The following is a 25543-nucleotide window of genomic DNA, read 5'->3' as shown; positions in this document are numbered from 1 at the left end:
TATTAACATGTTCCACAGTCTTCCAGTTTGATTTTCTCATCCTGTGGACAACAATGTACAGGGATGCAGGTTTATTGTTAACTTTTGTAAGGTTTCTTTACTGAACGTGTCCAGCTGCAGCTCCACTGTGATCCTGAACTGGATAAGCACTTAAGAAAATGTGTCAATAAATGCACATACATCAACTTACTATATTTATCCAAACAGACTGGACCAATAATGCTTCACTGAGTTAGAGACTTTAACAGTCTCTTCTATGTAAGAATGTCTCGTGCTGATATACCTGCAAACTTGACAACAAAGGTTTTTCAGACTGCATGTAGCTGCCCTCTATGTCAGCTCACACATTTACATTCATGTCACACTTATTTCTGCTTTCCCATTTTATAATTATTACTTACATTTTGATTAGATACCTTGAGTTTGTAAATGATCAGATTACATAAATGGAATACAATGTATCCAATTCAGGGTTGCGGGAGGATGAAGCCTATCCCAGCTGATACAGGACAAAGACAGGACAGGCTGCCAGTTTATCGCAGGGCTAACACAATATGTGTAACAGAAAATCCACTTAAATGTTTGATATTTCTTATAATAATCATAATTATGACTATTATTGAAAGGTTTCTTTATAAATACATTTAGATTTTTTTATAACCCCTAAAATATAAACCTGAGCTGTTTCAGATTCTGACCTCTGACCTCAGTGACCTGGCTGTGTCCTCACTGCAGCTCCCTCTTGGAAGTACGTCTGCTTCTTGTCTTCCCCCAGTGTTGACCGCCTGCCCTTAATATCACGTACTGTACCTGCGAAACAAAAAAGGACAAACACTTGCCTTCATTTAAGAAGTACATTCATACAGAGGTAATCTATGGAAACACACTAGTTCACCCTTTGGGAGGAATCAGTTCCTGTGAAACATTTCTGTAAATGAACATCATGTGGAGAATGAATGAAATGAGGTCTTCAGATGACTCAGCAGTCCCACACTGACAGATGAAACTTCTGTGGAAGAAGAATCTGGATTTTTTTGATTTCCAATCTAGTTAAACTATTAAGCATCTTTGCTCTTCTGAAATCTGTGTTAAACAACAAAGAAACATAAATTAGTAACAAAAATACAGCTGAGTAGAGGCTTTACAAACCACCAGCAGCCATAATGCTAAATTTTAATCTTCAAATGTTTCTGAGCTGTCTTCAACCTGCTTTTAACACATTAAAGTCCCAATGAATAAAGTCAATGCAGCCTGACTCAATCTGATTCTAGATGTTCAGCACACAGAGAGACACAGAGGTACCGTTTAAAGTTTAGTGTTAACCTGAGTCACTGATCATTTGCAGTATTACAGAGTCTGGCAGTCTTTGCATGATGTCCACGTCACTGTAAGTTTCTAGCTGACTCTCAGCTGTGACAGGTGTGCCAGCAGGAAAGAGTAATAATAACCTGCATCCTGAGGTTTGTCATGCAGGATTAACGGAGCCAGGCTTTGTTCACACAGCTAGGATTGTATTTTACACTGACCCTGGGTCAGTATAAGTATCACACAGTTTAAACGAAGCACTGAAACTTGCACATATTTATTACAGATGCACTGAAGCTAATCTAACTCTCTAACGATTCAGGATTCAGGATTTTAACGAATTGATATCACGTTATCCAAGCTAGAATCGATTTTAATCGATAAATCGATAATTAAAACCCACCCCTAGACAAAATGTCTTACTTTGGCAAAATGTACCGTAAGTAGTTTATGCACATTTCTGCTGTCACAGAGTAATTCCATATTCGTTTAAAATTTCGATAGAACAGTAGCAGTATAATGTCCTCGTAAGTGGATATCAGGCCCTTGTAGAGCCAAGTTGAGTATTTTGGTCTAAATAACCCAAAATGTGATGTCCTCATATTTGAACGCCAGGTCCTAGGAGGTTAAGAAAGATGAGACCTTAGCTGCATCAAGCTCCTGGTGTAAAAAGCCTCGTGTTTGCATTAAGGCAGATGGCCAGGTGGCTTTCAGTCCTTGCAAAAGTAGAGATGCGCACGCGTGCTCAGGCACAGAAAGGCGCCAACAGCTTCAACTCATGTAAAACTTGAATTCATTCATTTTGCCAGCAATACATTTCATCTGAGACCAACTTTTGCTCCAAAATGTTAAAGGATTAGTTGAAACCCTTAATGTATTTGAGTTTATGGGGCAACTCAACTTTTATTGCTGAATTGTGAAAGAAATGACTGTAAGCTCAGCAATTGCAAGTTAGATTTTTTACGGTGTGTGTGTGTCTGAGTCTTCTATCAAAAGTTATAGCTATCTTTATGAAGTTGTACAAAAACGCTTTATTTCGCCAAGACAGTGCGTTTCTTACTATTACATGCATTTGAATGGAGTTCTCGCCCAAAACAAAGTATAAGTTTTCATTTTGTGAATAACTTGAAAGTCTCAGCTCAAACAGCTGCAAAACCTGTTTGCCCAACACGGGGATATTGAATTCTATAAGATTAAGCCATAAATATGTGTGTCTGAGTCTTCTATCAAAAGTTACAGCTATCTTTATGAAGTTTAAAAAAACACACTTTATTTCGCCAAGACAGTGCGTTTCTGACTATTACATGTATTTGAATGGAGTAAAACAAAGTATAAGTTATCATTTTTTGAATAGCTTGAAAATCACAGCTCAAAAGGGAGGGAGGGAGCGCTGTCGCCCGAGAAAGAGACCATCTCTCCCTTCTCTAAGCATTGGAAACGTAAGATCTTTACCCAATAAGATGGACGAACTCACGTCGCCAACCTGGTCACAGAGGGAATACCAGCAATGTAGCATCATGATAACGGAGTGCTGGTTAACACCACTAACTCCGGACACGGGAGTGACACTACCGGGATTCCAGCTGCTGCAGGCGGACAGGACGCGAGACAGCGGTAAGAGGAAAGGAGGGGACTGGCAGTTTTTGTGATGGTGTGATGGTGTAAACCCGGGCACGTCACTGTAAAAGAACAACTCTGCAGCAGAGACATTGAGCTGTTAGCCGTTAGCATGCGTCCGTATTACCTGCCCCGGGAGTTCTCGCATGTTATCGCGATAACAGCGTACGTCCCCCCCTCAGCCAACGCGGATGCAGCCTGTGACTCTCTCCACTCTGTGGTCAGCAGACTGCAAACGCAATCTCTGAGAGCCCTTCTATTAATATAATATTAATCTATTAAGGTCACAACCTGGTGCACCTTGTCCCTGTGTATGAGCCCTTAGTGCGCAGGGAGCCACCAGTCACCCACACAGTGCAGAGATGGTCAGAGGAGAGCAAGGAGGCTCTTAAGGATTGTTTTGAGTCTACTGTGTCAGAGGTGATCTGTGATGACCACGGAGAGGACATTGACAGCTTGGTGACATGCATTACGGACTATATTAACTTCTGTGTAGATAACACCGCACCCACCAGGACTGTGCGGTGTTTCTCCAACAACAAACCGTGGATTACCCCAGAAATTAAAGCTGTCCTCCAGCAGAAGAGGAGGGCCTTCAAATCTAGAGACAAGGAGGAGCTGAAAAGGGTTCAGAGAGAGCTGAGGGGACTGATAAGGAAAGGGAAGGACAGCTACAGGAATAAGATGGAGAACCAGCTTCAACAAAACAATGTTGGCGAAGTCTGGAGAGGCCTCAGAACCATCTCAGGCCAACGTCTTCAAGTAACTTAAAGAAGTCCAGACGCTTTTCTTTGCAAGCTCCTTTGACTACGATGACCTGGATGACTGAGAACCTTCACAGCCACAAAGGTCAGAACTTTCTGCCTGGGGGGGATGTGAGGTGGGCAAATGAACCGAATCATTTCTTCAACAGATTTGATTCATCCATGAGGCAGTCTCCAACATCGGCTGCAGACTCACCCACCCCCACTGCTGCTGTTCCACCTCTGACACCTCAGATACCTAACACCTCCTCTACTCACCCTGCTCACTCCTCTCCACCTCCAACAACAGCATCCAATACACTCTCAACACAAGGCTCCAGCCTGTCTCTCTCAACCACCCAGGTTAGGAGGGAATTGAGGAGGATTAAAGCCAGGAAAGCTGCGGGTCTAGATGGCATCAGCTCAAGGGTCGTCAGGTCCTGCGCAGATCAACTGTGTGGGGTGATGGAGCACCTCTTCAACCTGAGCCTGAGACTGGGGAGAGTCCCACAGCTCCGGAAAACCTCCTGTGTCGTACCTGTGCCTAAGACTTCACGCCCCAAGGACCTCAACAGCTATAGGCCAGTGGCTCTGACATCCCACCTGATGAAGACCTTGGAGTTGCTGATCCTGGCTCAGCTTCGGCACCTGGTGAGCTCATCACTGGACCCACTTCAGTTTGCCTACCAGCCTGGCATCGGAGTGAATGATGCCGTCATTCACGTCCATGCATCGTTCCCTCTCTCACCTGGAGACCACTGGGAGCACTGTGAGAATCATGTTCTTTGATTTCTCCAGTGCCTTTAACACCATTCTTCCCACGGTCCTGAAGGACAAGCTGGAGAACTCAGGAGTGGACCATCACCTGACAACATGGATTTTGGACTACCTCACTGACCGACCACAGTATGTGAGAACTCAGGGCTGTGTGTCGGACAGGGTTGTCTGCAGTACGGGGGCCCCACAGGGAGCGGTTCTGGCACCGCTCCTCTTTACCAACTACACTGCAGACTTCTCCCACAACTCCACCCAGTGCTTCCTGCAGAAGTTCTCTGACAACTCTGCAATAGTTGGCCTCATCACTGATGGGGACAACAAGGAGTACAGAGAACTGACACAAGGCTTTGTGGACTGGTGCCAGCAGAACTACCTCCAGATCAACACTAGTAAAACCAAGGAGCTGGTGGTAGACTTCCGCAGGCACAAACATCCCCCACTGCAACCATCCAAGGTATGGACATTGAGACTGCGGACAGCTACAGGTACCTTGGTGTTCATCTGAACAATAAACTGGACTGGTCTCATAATTCAGACGGCCTCTCAGACGGCACACACATGTCCAGTTCAAGTGGTCCTTTGAGCCGGATAAATTACAGCTTTTCCTAACATGGCGACAACCCAATATGATGAAGAACAACAAGGTGCCTGGCACAGGAGACCACATCGGGTTCCAAGATATCTGGATGACTTCATCTGGACTTATCCATCCCAGCCAACTAACCCAGTTCCACCGGATGCTAACACAAATATTCCAGTGCTTCAAACATCTACTCCAATGCACCCAACAGCTGGCATCGACGGCTCACCAGAGATGGAGAGAATAAGGAGGATGGAGCAGTGTGTTACTCAGGTACAGGAGCAGATGAGGGAGATACAGAGCGCTATACAAGTATCTTTGAACCTTGGTCAAAGAACCCCCCCAAGTACAGTTGCAACCCCAGGTCCGGAGCCATAGTATGCCTCTACTTACTGTGGATAATAATCCTACACAGGATCCCCCTATGGGCAGACGGGAAAACATCCATCCCATATCTCCAGTAATACCTGGCTCCCAGTTGAATACTGTACAGCAGACCTCTCCCATGGCTCATCATGTTGATAATCCTCAAATATTACAGTCAACAGCTCCTACTCTCCCTGTTAACTAACCTATTCCTCAGCCTCCTCTCTGCGTCCACTCTCCTATGCCGTCAGCTGCTCAGCCAACACCAGTGGTATCCCGGTCTGCATTTACATCCTCCCTGGCATCAACAAAGAGACCTGAATTGGCCTACATCAGGGGTGCTCACACTTTTTCCGCATGTGAGCTACTTATAAAATGACCAAGTCAAAATGATCTACCCACTACAAAAATCCAAAACATATACTTATTTATAAATATATTGAGGATTCTTTATATCTACAATGTATATACATGCATAACCGCAATATCCAATATTTCACAACACAATTAACAATGTAAATTTTTTGTCATTACCTGAGTTTACTCTGATGACTTGCACTGAATTGAATCAGCCAGGGATGCATAGTCCGGACAGTAGCTGCTGACGGCCAGCCTCAAACACACTTCCAAATGTTCATCAGTCATGGTGGAATGGTACTTGGACTTAATGATCTTCATGTGGGAAAATGATGACTCACATAAATAAGTGGAGCCGAATAATGCAGTCAAAGACGCAGCACATTTCCTCATGTTGGGGTACTTTACTTCTGTGAGTAAGTTCCAGAACTGTCCATGATCTCTGGACTTCAGCTCAATGTCGGCTTGTAGTGTCAAAATCTCATCTTCCACTCCAGAAGAGTTCAGGTGAAATAGTTTTGCAATTTTTGATGCGAGTGAATCGACCTCAGCATCTTCCCGAAAAGGATAGCACATGAAGGTAGCGACTGGCTCGAGCAAAGAAAAGTCTTGAAAGCGTTTGTCAAACTCTGACAGACAATTGTCAATCTGCTCTGTGTAGCGTGCACTGTCAAGTTGCAAACAGGCCATCCCTTGCATCTCCAGCTCTGACGCCAGGTTTTGAAAGTTTATCAAATCATGGCGCTGCAGCTTTAAAGAGAGATGTTGCATCTTTCGTTTGAAAGCATTAACTGAGCTGATCATGTTGATCACTGTTTTGTCTTTTCCTTGCAGCTGTAGATTAAGGTCATTCAACATGTTTGTCAGATTGGTTAAAAATGCCAAGTCTAACAGCCACTGACCGTCATTAAGTTGCATGTATTCTGCTTGTCCAGCTACACGGAAAAACTCCTTAATCTCCGGACAGAGCTCTCGAAATCTTTGCAGAAATTTCCCTCGACTAAGCCACCTCACGTCAGTGTGTAGCAACAACTCAGAGTGGTCGCAGTCAGCCTTCTCCAGATGTGCACGAAATAACCGTCTTTGAAGAGATCTGGCGCGAATAGAACAGGCGATCTTCGTTGCAACATTCATGATCTCCTTCATGTTGAGCATTTTAGCGCATAACGCTTGTTGGTGGATTATGCAATGGTAATTTAGGAAGTCCGGGAAAGCATCGTCCTGCCTGCACTTGGCAATAAATCCATTCAAGCGGCCAACCATTGCGGGTGCTCCATCTGTGGTAATAGACACCAATTTGTACACTGGGAGCTGGGTTTTCTCGATAAAGTTTTTGAACGACTGAAATATGTCCTCTCCTCGCGTCTGTTCTTTCATGGGCAGGACTGTTAATAGCTCTTCTTTTGCAGTGATATCAGTAAACACCATACGAATGAAAATGCACACCTGGGCTGTGTCACTCACGTCCGTAGATTCGTCCAACTGCAGTGAGAAACACTGGCAATCTCCGATGTCCTTCCAAAGTTGCTGGGTTAAATCCTCCGCCATGGCTTCACAGCGCCGTGTAACTGTACTTCTTGACAGCTGGAGAGCTTTGATCGAAGATGTTATTTCTGCCTTATTTTTAAAGTCTCGGAACAATGAGTCAGCTGCTTCAACGAATGCCTCTTTTACCATCTCTCCATCTTGAAAAGACTTCTTGTTTTTAACGATGATGTGACTCACCCGGAACGATGCTTCGGTGGCGGCTTTCGCTTTTGAAGTTTGTTGTGTGAAAAATGACTGCTGTCCGGACAACTGGGATTTTAGTTTATTCACCTTTTTCTTTCTTAGCTCGCTTTTCGGCGGGAATGTAGTGTCATATTTTCCGTGAACAGTTCGAAAATGCCGCTCCACATTTCCCTTCTTTGGCATTGCGATGGTAGCCTGGCAGATGAGGCAAACGCACTTCGAAAATGACATCGTGAAAAAAAAGTCCTCCTCCCATTCCGTATGAAAGTGATACGTTTTTGTCTTCTTACTTGGTCCAGCTCCCTCACTCATTTTTAACCCTTTCTTAGGTTTAAGAGAAAAAACCGAGAGCTAAAAATTGGAGTTAACTCGCTGACTAGCTTGTCAGTTTTACTACACTTCGCGCCGCTGTTTGCGCATGCGCAGCGACCTAAGCGTCAGAAAAAATCTGATGTCATCTGACTGGCTTCCCTGTATCAATCAAGTGACGGGATGGATGATAGGCTGGCATCTATTTTTTTAATGCCATGCGATCTACCAATACTACCTTTGCGATCGACTGGTCGATCGCGATCGACGTATTGAGCACCCCTGGCCTACATCAACCTCACAGTGGTCTGTGCCACCCAGTGCCATACGTTACACCAGTGCTGCCACCTGCTGTTAGTTCACAGTATCCTGCTCCAGCTGCACCGCCACCTGTTGGTTCACAGCATGATGTAATTCAGAGCAGCCCACAATACTCCTCATCTCTGCCTTCCTCTCAGAGACCGAACTTGTTGGAGATGGCTATTTCCTCTTCATATGGCATTCCTAAACCCAATCTGATCCGTTTCACCACAGGAAAAGAGAGTGATTTTCTGCTACTGAAGAAAGGTCTGGATGGAGTTTTGGGACCACACCCACATCTATCTGAGGATTACAAATTCCAAGTACTGCTGGATCATCTGAAGTTCCCTCCTGCATTTCAGCTAGCAAAGAGGTATGTGCATGACCCTATGCGCTTCACTAAAGCAATGCAGGCTCTACAGCAGCGTTATGGACAACCATGCCAATTAGTCCAAGGTAAAATTAACAACATTTTGAGAGCTCCTACAGTGAAAGCTGGAGATGCACAGGGGTTTGAAGACTTTGCTCTATCAGTTAGTAGTCTGGTGGGACTACTAAACTCCATGGAAGGAGCTGCTAAGAGTGAACTAGAGTGTGGCTCCCATGTGGACAGGCTTTTGAGTAAACTCCCCTTCTCCTATCAAGACAGCTTTGCTGAATATTGTCTTGCAAAGGGCATCTTGCAGAGTGACTCAGCTAACACCTATACTCTCCCTGACTGCACAGTGGTTGGAGAGGAAGTCACAGGCCATACAGATATCACGAAGAGCAACAAAAAGCTACATATCTGATAAACCCCGCTCAGATCGCCGAGACAAGTCATCGAGACCATTAAAGACATCCTCATCAGTCTACTATGGCACTGACAAGCTTACAACACCGTCCGCTAATACCACTTCAGCCCCTACTGAGAGTAAAGAACCTATGAAAGGGAAGAAAAGAGAGAAATTTAAACCCTACTGCCCCTTCTGTAGCAGTACAGAACATTACTTGAGTTCCTGTTCTAACTTCAGCAAGCTGAGTACTACACAGATTATTACGTGGATTAATGACAAGAGATGCTGGAGATGTGGTCGGAGTCATCAGCCTGACAGTTGCAATCTGAAGAAACCTTGTGCCACCTGTAGAGAACAACACCTGCAGATCCTCCATGAAGCTGCCTCCAGCTCAGATATAAGTATCCTGACACTGAGTACAGCCTCCAGTATGGTGTATTTGGACCAAGTTACTCATTCAGGCAGAGTCATGCTTAAAGTGGTCCCAGTTACCCTCCACAATAATGGCTGATCTCTGTCCAGCTACGCCATTCTTGACGACGGATCAGAGCGGACTATTGCTCTATCTGCAGCGGTTCATTATCTACAACTAAATATCACAGAGGAGTCCCTCAAACTACGAACCATCAGGCAGGAGGTGTCACAGTTACAAGGAGCATCTGTCTCTTTCGAACTATGTGCACCCAGCTCTCCCCAAATCAAACATCACATCAGACGTGTTTTTACTGCTAAAGAACTTAATCTGGCAAAACAATCCTGTCCAGTGGACATACTCTGTCCGAGATATCCACATCTGGCTGACGTTCCCATCAAAGCATTTAAGGATGTGCAGCCTATGCTTCTTATAGGCTCAGATAATGTCCAGCTCATCACCCCTCTGTCACCTGTCAAAGTTGGTCCACTAGGCAGCCCTGTTGCTGTCAACACTAACCTCGGTTGGGCCATCCAGGGACCGGGTACCTTTCTACATCAACCTACTGAAGCTTCATGTCTGCACACATCCCTGTTACCAACTCCCTCTCAAGCGCTAAGACAGTTAATTAAATTAATTAAATTAAAGTAAATTATAAAATCTGTTAAGTAGATTTCGGGTGACATGTCCATGGTAATTTTGAGTAAAGTAAAGTCTGGGAATATTTGATGAAAGCTTATTGTTGTTAATACTGGGGTGAAGTTCAAAGTTGTGACGTGTGTTTGAAGTTGGTGTGTTATGTGTGTGAGTGTGTTACGTCAGCCAAGAAAAGAGATTAGATTAGGACATCTGGTCAGGGGATTTTATTCCCACATTGATTAGCAGGGTTGGACCCGGGCATCAGATAATAAACTGCCGGTTAGAGTCCACAGTGATGCTTTTTAAAATTATTAAAATTATTTAGGACGGGGAGGCATTCCCTTGGGGTGCAAAAGGTTCTGAGCGTTACGTCTCCATCTTGTCACGGACGTGTGACAATTTCCTCCGGCAAGAGGCTTAGTTCGGTTGATTACCGCAACAACTAGGGACAGTCGTTAATAATCAGTGGTCAAGCATCACTTTTCTTGCACCGTTTGAACGACAGAGCGGGGCTCGGGCGTAACCAGTCAACGTGGCTGACAGGTAAAGTTTTAAGAAAAGCTTCAGGCGCCAGTGGGATACTGAGACGTTTGTTAGTGGAGCTTCCTGTCAAGCTGCGGGAAGCACTTATAAATTAATATAGGGCCTAGAAATTTGACCGCTATCGGTGAAGGCGTTCCCGAAGCGGGTTGATTGACCAGCAAGGTGGGCGAATGACTAGTACTAGAGGAAGATGATGTGAAGTTGTGATATGGAAATAATTTGTTTTGGCAGTCGGTGTCTTTTGTTATACATATAAATGTGTGAATGTATAAATGAAGTGTAAAATTGTTATTTGGATGAATGATCAAAGGTGCACATTGGTTTGAAAGTCTGAGAGAAAAGGGTGTGATGTGTGTGTGTGTGTGTGTGTGAGACGATTTTCTTTAGGGAAGCTCAGGAAAGTGTGCAAAAAATGCGGATGAAAGTATTGTGTGAATTGTGTTACAGAGCTGAGCTAAAGAATGGTGATCTGTGTGGAAAAAACTGTTAATTGTGCTGAGGATTTGAGCCAAAAGAGCTCTGCTAACCACGCTGGATTTTGATGTGAATGCTTGCAAATGCAAAGAGCTGAGTATACTTGTGCGTGTGTGTGTGCTGAGGGTGCATTCTTTTTTTAAATCAAAACTTAGTACAGTTACAGAGGGTATATACACTGTAAATATAAAATAAGAGTTCGGTTAGGTTGTAGAAACAGATGAAAATGCAGTGAAATGAAGAGTGTGTGTGTATGAGAACTGCTGTGTGTGTGTGTGGGGGGGGTCCTGTTACAGGAAGTAAACATGTTTGCATGCCCATAAAAGGAAATTGGCTAATTCAATTCAATTCAATTCAATTTTATTTATATAGCGCCAAATCACAACAAAAGTCGCCTCAAGGCGCTTCATAGATACAGAGAAAAACCCAACAATCATATGACCCCCTATGAGCAAGCACTTTGGCGACAGTGGGAAGGAAAAACTCCCTTTTAACAGGAAGAAACCTCCGGCAGAACCAGGCTCAGGGAGGGGCGGCCATCTGCTGCGACCGGTTGGGGTGAGAGAAGGAAGACAGGATAAAGACATGCTGTGGAAGAGAGACAGAGGTAAATAACAGATATGATTCAATGCAGAGACGTCTATTAATACATAGTGAGTGAGAAAGGTGACTGGAAAGGAAAAACTCAATGCATCATGGGAATCCCCCGGCAGCCTACGTCTATTGCAGCATAACTAAGGGAGGATTCAGGGTGTGTGTGTAGTGTGCAACGAGTGAGAGAGAGACGTGTTAAAAATCTAGACTGAAGAATTAGGGAATGAATGTGTTAAGAAATAGTAATGAAAATGATATTAAATAAATGTTTTATTTTGTTAATATAGGTGGACTCTTCTCAACCTGAAAACATGAGTACAGCGGCAAAATGATAGATTAACAGAATTGGGACGAAAACAGGCCAGTCTTTGGCTTAAAAATTTGACAGCTTCACCTCTCATCCTGTCCTTATCCTGAGAAGAAGCTTAAAGGACAGTCAATCTCCTGATGAAGACAGAAGACAGACAGAGAAAGACCGTGTACTTGAAGAATCAACAGCAGGCAAAAGACAGTGCAACTGCCCTAAAACACTGAAGGGTCCAGCAGCATCTATGAATACCATTGTGGATGGAACATGTGCTTTGACCAGTGACAAGATTGGGTGAAAGTACTGGACAGCACTGGACTCTGAGTTTGAACCTCCAAGAAAAGACTGAAAAGATCAAGAGAGAAGGAATGGAGAGAAGAAACAGCTGATTTGGGCCTGTGTTTGATCTGGGAGGCCACACAGGAAACTGTGAGAACAGGGACGAGGACCAGTGAGAAGTCAAGGCTGGATGAGTTTAAGTGACAGAATATGGGAAATTGGATTGAAGATTGAGACTGAGCTCATGGAGGTTTAGAAATGTCCAGAGCATAACAACAGAAAGGTAAAAAAAAAAAAAGAGAGCGAGAGATAAAGAAATAAATAAACTAACAATTACATGAATGAATAGAAAAGACACATATACAAATTGTCACATGTGAAATTATTTTTGGAGAGAATCAGAAGTGAGAGAGTTTGAATCCACAGCTCAGCGCAAAGATGCATGAATTAGATCTGATTATAAAACACATATGCAATGAAGATCAGGTTACACTCAATATTAATCTGAATACAAAACATACATGCAATGAAGACATGCTTACATTCATGAATGTGAATACATGACAAAATGCTAAATGGTGTAGATTTAACACACTTAAAGCTTGAATTTGAGGAATAACTCAGGGAAGTTCCATGACAATAGAGTGATTTTTGTGAAAAGGAAACAGATAAACCAGTGATTAAAAGCTTAGTTTTTAGAATAGTCAATTAGAAGTGCTCTTATGCCGATTGACCAAAAGAACTGATTACTCTAGAAAGAAAAGAAAAGAATTTAATAATGTGGTAATGTTTTAAATATGCATTTCTCTTGTAAAGGCAACTTCTTCTGAGATGAGTGAGTATGCAAATTAGCTGAATCAGTGGCGACAAAAAAAAAGAAAAAAAAAAAAGAAGAACTGAAGCTTCCTGTCTGGCTGTGTGTCTAAGGCTTCCACTGAAGGAAACATAGCTGTGACTGAGAAGAATTGTTTGGTAAAATATATAATGGTAAAATACAGGACAATTAAATAAAGTGGTCAGGTCTGTGACTAAGTCCAGTAGTCCAGATTTGGAAAAGAAATGTAGAATTTAGTGATGATAGATTGTTATAACGTGTTTAGAAAGGGTTTAATGGGAATATTAATTTTGTGCAAACTGTGCGGCTTTTAACAAGATTTTCTGTGTATTTAGCAGGTGAAATTATGTCAGTTTACCGTGGAGTCTCGGGACGCTGAAGAACCTGAGGCCAACCCCGGAAATATGATGTGGGGAAAATGAACAGAGGGAGTGATTTTAAGTCTGATTTCGGACCATGTAAGTATTAGTTAAGCCAAGAGTAGGGCAAAACCTTTGTGGCCCCGAAGTTCTAATTCCCACAACATATTGTTAGATTAGTAAGCAAAACTTTTCTGGGATTAAGATTTTTGGGGTTTTTGTTTTAGTGATGGGTTAATTCTGTCAGTTAGGTTTGGGTTGTTTTCTTATTTCAATAGAGGGAGTTTTACTAATCATGGACATGTCTATAAGTGGGCCGATTATTTTTGTAACAGTGCACTTAGAGAAAACCTGTCAGGTGACGATGTTTTGTGCTTTGATGAGCTAAAAATCAGCTCTGTTTTTTCTCATTTTTGTTCTAAGCAGGCCTGCAAGATTGAATTAACAGCGCTGTAAAACATTTTTGGGAGAACAAATATAAGGTGAGCTTTTCCAGATTATAATGGGCTGAGGAAAAGCTCTAACTGTGGGAACCGATTGTCATGAACCGTAGTTCAGCACATAAGCTGGACCCAGAAGCAGAGACAACAAGCCAAGGTACACGCAAAAAAACCTTTATTTTAATTAAGGGTGTCCCGGAAGGGTCAAAGGAAAACACGCCAGGTAACTAGAAAACCAAGGGACCGGGAAATAACTCAGGAACGCCGTAATCGGGACTGTGGGAGGCTGCAACAGAAAGAGGAAGAGGGTTACTGGGGAACGGAGAAATAACAGCAAACGTGGGTAGAGAAGTAATCTTACGGTCCAGATGGGGCCGTGGGAACTGGAGGGAGGGGTGGGGGTCCGCAGGGAAGCTCCAGGTGAATAGAGGAGACGAGTGCCGGTAGTGACCCAAAAACTCCAGGCGGGCAGGAAGACAGGCAGGAGAGGGCTCCAAACACGCCGAGCTGTTACCTAAGCGCACAAGGAGAGGGTTAGCGTTTGTTCCAGCAAAAGAGAATTTCGCAAACGCCTTCACGTGGAAGCATGTTACCGCTGAGAGGCAACTAACGGACTGGCGTGGAGCAGCTGGCTGAGCTGGGTTAAATGTTCCACCACCTGGGATGCAGGTGTGGAGTTGACAGCCACACCCGTGGGCGTGGGCATCCCATCAGCTCCTTGGACACCGGGCCGCGGACCATGACACCGATGAGCGTTTGAGTTCCTGTCCAAAAGGATTGCAGCAAGTCAATCCAGCTAAAAGATCATAAAGAACTGTTTTTCTAAAAAAAACAAAAAAAAAAACAAATGAATGAGCTCATGTTGCTGAGGGTGGAGAATGTGATTATTTGCGCGGGAGTCTCCACTATCAGCAATATCTCGTGTGAATGCGTGTGAGTGAATGTGTGACTGAACTGTGATGGACTGACGATGTGGACTAAAGTTTTGACTGACTTGACTTTTGATATTACTCAGGTTACCATTGACAAAAGCAGGCCACTGTAGAAGTCAATTAAATTTTATAGAGAAAAATAGTCAGAACCAAAGCAATATTTAGGAGTTTATATAGGGGATTGGTAGACTTCTTACATTCAAAATGTAGTTATGGAATAACAAACACTGGTCCAAGGGACCAAGGTTTTTTCCCTTTAAAACAGTAAATTATCAAAAAGAGCACAATCGGTAAGGGTATGTGATACTAGCTGGTACTGGAGGAAGACAGGAGCAAAGTAAAGAGAGAAAACATATTTTGGTTAGTGCTGATAAAGTCAAAATGAAAAGTACGATGACACTGAGAGGATCAGCATGAAATTAAAAAATATGGAAATTTTGTATGAAGCACACGATTGATAACTGTTCTGTCTTAAGTTTTGTTTCTTATAACGCAGATTGGATCATAAGTGGGGAAAACTGAGTTTGAAATGTGAAGTTAATGTTAACACACAGGTTTTGTTTCTAGGTAGTTCCGAGGATGCAGGCTCTGGGTGGAGCCAGGAGTTCAAAAGATTTAACATGATAATTAAACTGATTTTTTTCCTTGACACAGGTTTGCAGGCCCGGAGCAAATATACTCGAGAGAATTGCTGAGGTGTTCTGAGAAATAATATCATTAACATTTTTCCTTAAATTTCCGAAGAGGTGGTGAAGCATTTTCAGGTTGCTCTCTCTAATCAATTGTCCTTCATACTTCGACACATAAGATGTTTCGAAGGGGCGGGGTGGAATTGAAATAATAATAATAATAATAATAATGGATTGGATTTATATAGCGCTTTTTCAAGACACCCAAAGCGCTTTACAATGCCACTATTCATTCACACACTGGTGGAGGCAAACTACGGTTATAGCCACAGCTGCCCTGGGGCAGACTGACAGAAGCGAGGCTGCCATATCGCGCCATCGGCCCCTCTGGCCAACACCAGTAGGCGGTAGGGTAAAGTGTCTGAGCATATCTGAGACCAAAGGTTTGGGTCTAAGTTGATTGATAAATCTGCTTCCCATTTTGCAATAGGAAGGGATATTGATTCATCTATTTTAGAAAGTGTTCTGTATATTTTAGACAATAATTTGGGGGGATTTAGACTAAAAAATTGTACCACACTTGGTGGTGTTTGTAATTCAGCTTCACTGGGATTAAATTTCTTTTTTACTATGGATTTAATTTGTTGATATTCCAAAAATCGTTTCTTGTTGATCCCATATTGTGTAACTAGTCTGTCAAACGAAATAAAGTCTGTTCCTTCCAACATATGTTCCAAGTATTTAATTCCTTTGCAACTCCAATCTGAAAAGTTTATCATATTATTGTTTTGTAATATGTCCGGATTGTTCCAGATAGGTGTACGTTTGCATGGGATTAATGAAGACTCTGTCATTTTTAGAAACTCCCACCATGCTGTCAGAGAAGAGCTAATATTGATGCTTTTAAAGCATTCGTGTCGTTTGATGTTTGAGCTGATAAATGGTAGGTCTGAAATTTCTAGGTTATTACATAGTGCCTGTTCTACATCTATCCAAGGTTCATCTAAGAGGGTGTGTTTAAACCATCTAGAGATGAACTGAAGCCTGTTGGCTAAAAAATAGTGATTAAAGTTAGGCAGATCTAATCCTCCTTTATCCTTGGTCCTTTGTAGTGTTTTTAAGCTGATACGTGGGGGTTTATCTTTCCAAAGGAATTTAGAAATATACGAGTCTAGAGATCTGAACCAATCTTGTGATGGCTTATTTGGGATCATTGAAAATAAATAGTTTATTTTTGGCAAGACCATCATTTTTATAGCGGCGACCCTTCCCATGAGTGATATGGGTAAAGATTTCCATCTAGCCAGGTCGCCTTCTACTGTCTTTAAAAGTGGGATGTGGTTTAATTTAGTTAATTCTGAAAGTTTAGGAGAGACATTAATACCTAAATATTTTATATTTCCACATTGCAGTGGGGAAGGAGAAGAATTATGGAAGGAGCAATTAATCGGAAGAACTGTTGATTTCGACCAGTTAATTGAATAATCTGAGACACTTGAGAAAGAATTTATCAATGTAATTACCCCAGAGATATTGGTTTGTGAGTTTTGGAGAAAAAGTAACACATCATCTGCATAAAGGCTGATTTTATGTTCTATATTCTTACATTTTATGCCCTTAATTGTTGTAGCCTGTCTAATTGCTGCTGCTAGTGGTTCAATAAAAATTGCAAACAGTGAAGGGGAGAGTGGGCATCCCTGTTTGGTCATGTTTGGTCATTTGTTCTGACACAAGCTGTTGGGGAGTTATATAATATTTTTAACCAGTTTATGAAAGAGGGTCCAAAACCAAATTTATGTAAAGTTGCAAATAGAAATTTCCAGTTAACTCTGTCAAATGCTTTTTCTACATCTAAAGAAAATATTATGGTTTCAATGTTTTTACTGTATGCGTAGTCTATTAAATTAAGTAATCTACGTGTATTTGTTGATGAGTGCCTACCTTTTATGAAACCAGTTTGGTCAGGATGAATTAAAAGGGGGGTTATTTTCTCTAATCTCTTTGAGAGAGCTTTGCAGATTATTTTAAGGTCTACATTAATAAGGGATATTGGACGATAGCTTGAAGGAAATGCAGGGTCTTTGCCTGGTTTTTGTAAGAGACTGATATTTGCAGAGTTCATATTTGGTGGTAGTCTACCATTTTCTTTGATTTCCTGCAACATCCTGTGAAAAACTGGTGCCAGAATTGTCCAGAATTCTTTGTAAAAATCTGTTGGAAAACCGTCTGGACCTGGAGCCTTATTATTGGGCATACTTATCAGAGCTTCCTGGAGTTCACCTGGCGTCAGTGGCGAATCCAGTGCCATTGCTTGGGTGTCTAATAATTTTGGAAGAGTTATGTTGTCGAGAAATTGATCAATTTCGTTTTTAGATGGGTTTATTTGTGGTGTATATAAAGTTTCATAGAAATCCCTAAAAATTTTGTTTATTTTTTTAGGATCATATATTGTATTCCCAGATAAATCTTTAACAGCACATATAGTTGTTTTTTCTTTATTGATTTTTAACTGGTTAGCAAGAAATTGTCCGGATTTGTTACCGTGTTCATAATTTTGCAGGCGAAGTCTTTGTACTACGAATTTAGTCTTTTTATTAATAATTTCATTTAATTCTAGTTTTGTCTTGCGTATTTTGTTTAATATTTCTTGGTCTTGGTGTGACACATAGGCTTTTTCTAAGGATTTGATGTTTTTCTCTAGTTCCTGAATTTTTTTGTTTTCTTCTTTCTTCTTATGTGATGAGAAAGAGATTATTTTACCTCTCATCACGGCTTTCCCTGCTTCCCAGAGGACAGATGCTGATGTTCCAGGAATGTCATAAAAGCCTAAATATAGAGTCCATTCTTTTTTAAAGTATTTGATAAACTCTTCGTCTTTGAGCAGTGATGTATTAAATCTCCAGTTTTTTCTTGGTGTAGTATTATTCATCTGTATTAGTGTTAAAGATACAGGAGCATGATCGCTGACAGCTATAGGATGAATCTCAGTGTCTGTAATGTTACTCAGCAGTGAGCTGCTGACCAGAAAATAATCCAGACGAGAGTAGGAGTGATGGACATGTGAGAAGAAAGTATATTCCTTACTATTGGGGTGAAGGGAGCGCCATGCATCGCAAAGACCAAAGTCGCTCATATACTGTTTGATTATATTTGTGGACTGCCAGTTACGCTGAGTTCCTGCTGTATTGAGCCTATCCATTTCTTCATTTAGTCCCAGGTTGAGGTCTCCCCCCAGAACAATTGTGCAGTCTAGGTGTTCGGAGAGTGTACTAAAAAAACCGTGGAAGAATGAGGGGTCATCAACATTTGGACCATATATACTTACAATACCTAGCTTTTGGTTAAGTATAGATAGTTTGACGTTTAGGAATCTGCCCTCTGGATCTATAACTGTATCGAGTACTGTGAAATTAATATTTTTATGTATTAGAATTGCTACTCCTCTTTGTCTAGAATTATAACAGGCTGAGAACACATTAGGAAACTCAGGTGTTTTAAGTTTATTCAAACCTGTGACAGGCATGTGGGTTTCTTGTAATAAAACAACGTCTGCCTGTAATTTTTTAAGTTGGTTAAGTATTTTTAACCTTTTTTCCCTAGAGCCAGCTCCATGCACATTCCATGTGACAAATCTTAGCATGCCCATAGTTGTGTGTTTGTGGCTAATGATGTACGCTGTGTGTCTCGCTTAGACGGGTGAGGAAAATGGAAACACATCCTTTTTTTTTTTTTTTTTTTTGTAAGTAAAGAGAAGAAAATGCGTGGCAAGAAGCTCCATAGGTCTGACTATGTGTGTGCATAATAACTAATATGAGCAAATGTGTGCATGTGTCCTATATCTGTGTGCGCTGTGTGGCTGTTGTAAATGTGTTGCCTTTAAACGCATGTGTGTGCGTGATCGTGCAGAGTAAGCATGTAGAAATAGTGTCACTTGTGGATGGATAGGGAAACAGGTGATCGACATAGTGATAGAAAAGAAAAGCAAATAAACCAAAAAGCAAGGTGCGCGACAAGAGAGAGAGAGGGAAAAAGAAATAAAAACGAAAACATTCCAATTAAAGCATTGGCGGAGAGTGACGGTGACGTTATACTAAATTAGCAAACTGAAATTACATAGTTAAGCAAAAGTTAATACAAGAGAGTGTGAGTGAAGAGAATAGTGTAGCGGATTCTTATCTGGTGTGCGGTCAATACAGCCATGGAGTGGTGCCAGGGTCGCGGTAGAGCTGTCCGTCCACGTAGAGCCGGTCCACGGCGATGACAGCCCGGGAGCCTTTCTGGATAAAACTACGTCGGACTGGGAAGAGGACCCTGCGTCGTTCCAGGATCTCTCTGGGGAACTGATCGTTCACGCTGAAATCCGTTCCTTTCAGCTCTCTGCCGCGACTCTTCACCTGCTCCTTCTGCTTGAAGTGGCCGAATTTGGCTACAATAGGACGTGGTCTCCCGCTTCCTGTCTTCGGAGCCCCTATGCGATGCACTCTTTCGAACCCTATGTTTTTTACCGTGTCCTCCGGCAGCTTCAGGTGGATTTTAATGAAGCTTCTCACGGTTGTTTCCGGGTCCCCTCCGGCAGACTCTGGAATACCAGAAAACACCAGATTATCTCTCATGCTACGGGCTTGTAAATCTATAACGGTCTCTTTTATTTTTTATTTTCTATGTTTAATTGGGTCACATTTTCGGTTAGAGATTTGACCGAGTCCCGTAGCGTGGCGTTTTCCGCAGCAAGTGTTTCCACCTGCCGCTGGCTGAACTCCAGGGATTCTTTTAGAGATTTAAATTCCTGGTGTAAGATCTCCACCAGGGACAGCCTTGCATCAAAACTGGACAATCGCTTATCGATTGACTCCAGGATGTCGACGATATCTTTGCCGGCAGGCGATGTTGTGCCGGGGGAGTCTGCCGGGCGATATCTTTTAGATGACGGCGTCTCAGCTTTGGCCGGGGAAGACGCACTCTGGGCCTTCTTCATTACTAAATCTTCGAAGCACCGGTCGATGTATTCTTGGAGAGCGTCTAAACTCTCCTCGTTGTCCTCCAGGGTGTTAGAGATGATAGGACAGATGTTAGTTATATGACAGTTGGTTAGTTTATTTGGCAATACTGAAGTTTAAAGAAACTTTGTTAAATTCTATGCTACCATTCGCTTTTTTTTTTTTCCGCCAAATCTCCGGCGTCTGACGTCACCTACAACATTGGTCGCTTACCTTTCTCCGTCACTTCCGTCACTTACCTCTCCTCCTAAGTAAATTTTTAAAGAGGAAACGGGTTAGACAATAGAGACTGTTTCCAGAGAGCGATCGAAGTAATCTAGGACCTGTTATTAGGAAAAGCTAATTATATCTGTTTGGATTTTACAGTGAGCAGTGAGGGAAGTCAGAAGTGGGTTTAAACTGGGATTCTGGTTAAAAAGGGGGTAGTACCTAAGGTAGGACAGTTCGTACTCCAGCGTAAACGCGAGGTGCTGTCTAAAGGCTTGATTTATTTGTTTGATTTATTTGTTGTGGATACAAGTAATTATGCCATAATAGTAAGGGAACATTGAAAATGTACAATTAGTTGAGGGGATGGATGACCTAAAGGGTTGGGCAATTGAAAAGTTTCATTTTTGATATGATTTCTTTTGTTACATTCTAGCTATTATTCTCACATGCAAGTGAACTTAATGGGATAGATCAGGGATTATGTCGTCTTTTAAAAAAGACGAAAAGGGGGTCTGTTAGGATTTAAATATATATTCTTAATGCTTATTTGCTGATTATATTGTTTTATGTATTTTAATAAGACGGCCTTTAGAAACCAACCCCCAGACGAGACAAAGACTAGGTCAGAGGGTGACAGGTCGCCTTGGCAACAGACTTTAGAAAGGAGAAGTTTAGTGCAGAGCTGCACAGGAAATCAGACACAAAAAGAAAGAGGAACTGACTGTGTGTCCGTGTGACGCAGTGCAGAAATATATATACGGATTTAGCTGCAGAGAATTCAGACCTGAGCTTTTATCTGCGTCTCCATTTCCGGAAATGTAAAATAAAGATCATTTTTGAGCTATACCACTCTGAGTCCAGTCTTTCTCTTTCGCCAAAAGAATGCAAAGAACTAAATTTAATACTTCCAATACAGGCAAGACTGCCTTACAACCAGCTGCTACCAGGTCCAACTCTCGGTCCATCCTTAATAGGTGTCCTGTTGAGATTTCGGGAGCACCCTGTTGCTGTGAGTGGGGACATACGAGGTATGTTCCATCAGGTGCAGCTTCTTCCTTATGACAGGCCTCTGCTGAGATTTGTGTGGAGAGATATGGAGAGAGATCGGAGCCTGGACATTTATGAGATGTGTGTCCTGACCTTTGGAACCACATGCAGCCCCTGTTGTGCTACGTATGCCCTTCAGCGCCACGTGCAGGATCATAAAGATGGCAATGAACAAGTACTAGACTCAGTGCTGTGCTTATTTTATGTCGATAACTGCTTGCAATCTCTGCCCTTTGCTTTGCAGGCGCGACTACTTGTCGATAACATCAGAGAGTTGCTATCTACTGGTGGTTTCGAAATCCGACAGTGGGCCAGTAACTACCCGGAGGCCATTGCTCATCTCCCAACTGAAGCAAAGTCCCCTACCTGCGAGCTGTGGTTGACTGAACACCAACCAGATCCCCAAGAACCAACCCTAGGCTTGGCATGGCACTGCTCCACGGACCAGATCGCCTACAAATGTCGGCCAGTGGTTCCTCAGGACTCAACTATGAGAAACATCTACAGCATCCTCGCCTCTCAATACGACCCACTGGGTTTTATCATCCCCTTCACGACCCGGGCAAAGGTTATTGTTCAATGTCTGCGGCAGAACTACAGAAACTGGGACGATCCCATCGAGGGCAAGTTACTCCAGCGGTGGCAAGAGTGGGTGAGTGAGCTACAGTATCTACCAGAAATCTGTCTGCCCAGATGTTACACAGCTCCAGCAAACCAAGAGGGAACTTTCCAGCTGCATATATTCTGTGATGCATCAGAGAGTGCTTACGAGGCAGTGGCATATCTGAGATTCAAATCAGCAGAAAATGAGGTCCACACTACCTTTATCATGGCCAGATCATGTGTAGCCCCCCGCAAGAAACTGTCGATTCCCCGTTTGGAGCTGTGTGCTGTACTGGCTGGGGCACAACTGTCTAGACTCCTCCTCACTAAGCTTACTCTGCCCATCAGTGAGACTACTTTATGGACCGATTCTACCACTGTGTTGAACTGGATCCAGTCCGAGTCCTACCACTATAAAGTATTTGTAAATGCTAAATGGCCTGTATTTGCATTAGCGCTTTACTAGTCCCTAAGGACCCCAAAGCGCTTTACACATCCAGTCATCCACCCATTCACACACACATTCACACACTGGTGATGGCAAGCTACATTGTAGCCACAGCCACCCTGGGGCGCACTCAAACAGGCACAGCAAGACAGCTTTCCTGTTGAAGTACACACACTCAAATCTGGGAAAGAGGTGCACAAAGACAGCAGACTGAGCAACCTTTCTCCAGAATATGACAGTCAGCTTGGCCTCATACGAGTAGGCAGACGTCTCCGGCGAGTAGAGCAGATGGACATTGACACTCTGCATCCTATCGTGACCACCCTACTACTCAGCTCATCATCAAAGACTATGATACACGTCTCCTGCATCCTGGCTGAGAACGTGTCTTTGCCGAATTGAGACGCATGTATTGGATTTTAAGAGGCAGACAGGCTATAAAGAAGCATCAGCATCACTGTTTGGAGTGTTAAGAAGTGGAGAGCCAATTCTGTTTCACCGAAGATGACTGATCTTCCTGCTACCCACTTGCGATTACATCAGCCACCATTCTGGTCCACAGGAATTGACTGTTTTGGCCCTTTCACTGTAAAGATAGGCAGGAGACAAGAGAAATGGTGGGGCATTATATTTAAATGCCTTACGACCCGCTGCATTCGCCTCAACCTCCTCACTGGTATGGACACTAACTCCTATCTCATGGCGCTGCGCAGATTTATTGCTCGAAGAGGAAAACCCTTCGAAATACTGAGTGACCAGGGCACCAATTTCAGAGGAGGAGACAGAGAGCTGTAGGAGGCATTCAAAGCGATGGAGCCACGGCTGCAGGAGAAGCTCAGTGAACAGAGCATCACTTTCCACTTCAACCCTCCACATGCTCCACATTTTGGGGGAGCCTGGGAACGGGAGATCCGTTCAGTCAAATCTGCACTTCAAGTAGTTCTCAAAGGTCCAGCGGTGCCAGACGATTTGTTGCTTACCGTTCTTATTGAAGTAGAGGGCATACTTAATTCCAAGCCACTGGGATACGTTTCCTCGGATATTGCAGATGTTGATCCGTCCATCCATCCATCCATTCGCTTCCGCTTATCCTTTTCAGGGTCGCGGGGGGCGCTGGAGCCTATCCCAGCTGTCATAGGGCGAAAGGCGGGGTACACCCTGGACAGGTCGCCAGTCTGTCGCAGGGCCAACACACAGGGACAGACAACCATTCGCACTCACTTTCATTCGCACATTCACACCTAGTGACAATTTGGATTATCCAATTAACCTATCCCCACAAGCTGCATGTCTTTGGACGGTGGGAGGAAGCCGGAGTACCCGGAGGGAACCCACGCAAACACGGGGAGAACATGCAAACTCCACACAGAAAGACCCCGGCCTGATGTTGGAATTGAACTCAGGACTTTCTTGCTGTGCGGCAACAGTGCTAACCACCGTGCCACCGTGCTGCCCTCCAGCCTATTTGGCGTGATGTTGATCCGATCACGCCAAATATGCTGCTCATGGGGCAGCGTGATGCTTCACTTCCCCAGGCAGTTTATGCCACCAGAGAAAAACTTGGAAGGCGCAAATGGCATTACAGCCAAGTCATCACGGATCAGTTCTGGACTCAGTTCACTCAGCGCTACCTGCCTGGACTGCAGCATTGCCAGAAGTGAACCAGACTACTCCACCTTTGAAAGTGGGACAAACTGTCATGGTGGTGGACTATCAGCTCCCACGGGCTTCCTGGCCCATAGGACAGGTAACACAGGTGTTTCCCAGCCCAGATGGACAGGTGTGAGTAGCTGAAGTCACCATTGGGGAAAATAAATACCAATGGCCTTTGTCAAAACTTATCACTTTACCTCAACGGTCAGCTGAATGTCTTTAGTTATATTCACATGTTTTTTTTTTAATGTTTACTAATGTGCTATACACACTAGGGGGCGGCTGTATAAAACCCCTGTGATTTGTGTATATAGACTCTTCCACGCACCCCCTCTAACTACTGCTAAGATGGTACATTCCTCCCCTCCTGGGTTTGTTTGCGCTGGTTCACTGTGATAGCACTGGTGGAGCTAATTTGTTGCACTGAACATGTGTAGTGCGTGTGCGTGAACGATAAGTAAGTGCCTTGTATTTGTTTGTTCTATGGTTGTAACTCATCCTATACTCGCCCATGTATGTTGTGTGTGCTTGTATAGAGTTTGCCAGTGGTTTGTGTAGCCACGAGACACTGTAGTTACTCACGTTGAATTGACCAAAATGGCGCCACCTTTGTGGACTGAGCTGCCCAAAGTAAAGATGGAGTCGATCCCTATGCAGCAGCCCATTTGTGTCCACCAGAGAGTGGTGTTTAGTCATTTTTGAATTAGATTTTTCTGTTCAACCTTTTCCATATTATTTAGACCAGTTTTGGTTTACTTAATTGTTTCTTAATTGTAATTTCTGTTATTTTACAGAACCACATACATACTCACACAAATTCACTTAATCATACGAAGATTAAAGATTAAAAATGTTCTGAAGATGTTTCTGGATTAAAGGAACCCAAACTATCATGGCTGTGGACCCCTCTTTCATCATATAAGTCACCTGTGCCTTCTGACCGAGGATAGGAATACCCGAAGGGGAATAAAACATGTTCCTCATAAAACATGTTTTTGACCCTTTGCATTTTTATTTATTTTTTCATTAATTTTAAGAAATTTGAGTTTTTGTATCACTTTTGTATGCTTGCTCGGCATATACTGCAGAAGCTTGGTCTTCCCTCTGAAAGGCACAAGTTGTTCATCCACTGTAACACAATCACTGAGGATGAATTTCTGCCTGCAGTTGACCAGGAACAGGTCCCATATGTAGCGGAAAGCTGCCATGTGGTTTGTTTTCAGTTGGTAGGCTCTGGTCCTCTTATCATCAAAGTGCAAGAAACGGCGAATATCTTCAAAT

The 25543-nt window shown here is 43.1% G+C and overlaps 1 long non-coding RNA gene across 3 annotated transcripts in view; it reads left to right on the top strand.

Annotated features, from left to right (window-relative positions):
• The window catches only part of LOC146377108 (uncharacterized), a 34249-nt gene extending 9097 nt beyond the window's left edge, over positions 1–25152 (top strand). For all 3 annotated transcript variants that reach the window (XR_014801717.1, XR_014801716.1, XR_014801715.1), the window contains exon 5: positions 21803–25152. This is a non-coding gene — a long non-coding RNA (uncharacterized LOC146377108). The remainder of the gene's footprint in view (positions 1–21802) is intronic.
• Positions 25153–25543: the final 391 nt, after the last annotated feature.

The sequence above is a fragment of the Perissodus microlepis genome, chromosome 11, assembly GCF_051167445.1.
Source record: "Perissodus microlepis isolate ML-2025 ecotype Zambia chromosome 11, ASM5116744v1, whole genome shotgun sequence".
Classification (NCBI taxonomy): Eukaryota; Metazoa; Chordata; class Actinopteri; order Cichliformes; family Cichlidae; genus Perissodus; species Perissodus microlepis.
Note: the sequence above shows the minus strand (reverse complement) of the source record. Positions and strands in the feature narration are given on the sequence as shown.